This window comes from Phocoena phocoena, chromosome 5, assembly GCF_963924675.1.
Source record: "Phocoena phocoena chromosome 5, mPhoPho1.1, whole genome shotgun sequence".
Classification (NCBI taxonomy): domain Eukaryota; kingdom Metazoa; phylum Chordata; class Mammalia; order Artiodactyla; family Phocoenidae; genus Phocoena; species Phocoena phocoena.
Window position 1 is genome coordinate 67918454 of NC_089223.1, and position 2080 is coordinate 67920533.

General features: G+C 41.2%; 1 pseudogene; it reads left to right on the plus strand.

Moving 5' to 3' along the window:
• Positions 1–1239: 1239 nt before the first annotated feature.
• Positions 1240–1813, plus strand: LOC136123538 (large ribosomal subunit protein uL6 pseudogene; annotated as a pseudogene).
• The last annotated feature ends 267 nt before the right edge of the window (positions 1814–2080 follow it).

A 2080-nucleotide genomic window follows, 5' to 3' on the forward strand; every position in this document is an offset into this window, starting at 1 on the left:
GTCAGTGTGTACTTGGGTGCTGTGTTTTATTTCTCATTTTGGAATGAAGACGTATATTTACCCCTGGAACAGTTTCAGCCATCTCCAGGGTAGGGAAGAATATGAGTTCTGTTGTGACACTGGGCAGACTGAATGCCTCTGTATTGGGCTCATTCAACTTCTGTTGTAGAGGAGAGACCTCTTTGGAACTACTCTGTCTCTTTTGGTGGTGTTCAGTTTTTCTTAAAATGGTAGAAAAGCTGATAAATTCAGTTTCTTAGATTTTGACATGGGTAGCAAGTTTGGCAGGTCCTGGGCAGAGCTAAGAAGGGAATGTGAATGAACGTGCCACTTCCTCATCCAGGTTCCTATACCAGTATGACTTGATGTTTTGATCAATTCAGTAGATCCTAGATCAGGCACGTGTTCTGGAATTCCAGCTGAGAGGTAGAAGTTTTGCCCTTTATGCTTTTTAAGCCACTGTTACTTCAATTGGAAAGTATAATGTAAAGCAACTAGATTTAATAAATGGTAATTTTAAATGTATTTTGTTTAAGTTTAAGTGTACATTTGGTGGTATTGAAGCAACTGTTTTCATCAGCCTTCCTGGGGTCTGTGCTTTGTGTGTGGTGGGTGAGGATGGCGGTGTGAAGAAACGCAGTACCCTGTCTTAGAGTGTCTTTACAGCCTTGGAAGATTTTTTGTCCACTTGCTTTGAATCTGCTTTGCTATTTCACTCGTTTAAATTATTGGTGTCTACTCATCCAATTCATATTGTGAATTGAGAGCCACATCTGTCGCCACTCTGCCTTTTACAGCTTTCTGATTTGGTGGAAATAATACTGAAAAGGACATCTGCTAGGGTCTTAGTAATTCTTATATATAGCAGTCTGAGGACTGTTAATTCAAAGTTAGCAGAACTATCATGAAGTCAAGAAGCAAGACGTAAATCAGATGAAGTCAGAATCTCAAAATTTAAATGTTTCTAATGTGAAGCTGTAGATCTTTGGAACTGTTGCTGTTTTTTGTTACATTAGGTCTTGCAGGAGGGTATATCTGAAAATACTTGGCCTGTCAGAAAGGTGGTACCTATTAGCCTTCAAACATTTTTACAACAAATATATTGATTATTTTATCATTAATGTAATATTTACATTTCTGTCACATGTTGGAGAGTAAGTCTTAAACTGAATTTCATTCAACTTTTGTTGAAAATGAACTTAAGATCGTGTTTAACACTCTGCCGCATCTACTGTGAGAATGAAGACTATTCTCAGCCATCAGACTTGACATTCCATGAAATGTCATTACTTTGAAGGGATGCACAGTTATTGTGAAGGGCCCTAGAGGCACCCTGTGGAGGGACTTAAATCACATTAGTGTAGAACTCAGTCTCCTTGGAAAGAAAAAGAAGAGGCTCCAGGTTGACAAATGGTAGGGAAATAGAATGGAACTGGCGACTGTTCGCACGATGTGTAATCACGTACAGAACATGATCAACGGTGTTATACTGGGCTTCTGTTACTGGATGAGGTCTGTGCTTCCTCACTTCCCCATCAATGCTGTTATTCAGGAGAATGTTTCTCTTGTTGAAATCCAAAATTTTTTGGGTGAAAAATACATCTGCGGGGTTTGGATGAGGCCCGGCATTGCTTACTCAGTATCTCAAGCCCAGAAAGATGAGTTGGTTATTGAAGGAAACGACATTGAACTTGTGTCAAATTCAGCTGCTTTGATTCAGCAAGCCACAACAGTTAAAAACAAGAATATCAGAAAAAATTTGGATGGTATCTATGTTTCTGAAAAAGGAACAGTTCAGCAGGCTGATGAATAAGATCTGAGTGGTCAGGCTATAGAAACAGCAAGATGCCAAATGATTTTCGGACTCGTTTGTGATATATATATATACATATATATTTTTTTTCCTGCGGTACGCGGGCCTCTCACTGCTGTGGCCCCTCCTGCTGCGGAGCACAGGCTCCGGATGTGCAGGCTCAGTGGCCATGGCTCACGGGCCCAGCCGCTCCGCGGCATGTGGGATCTTCCTGGACCGGGGCACGAACCCGTGTCCCCTGCATCGGCAGGAGGACTCTCAACCACT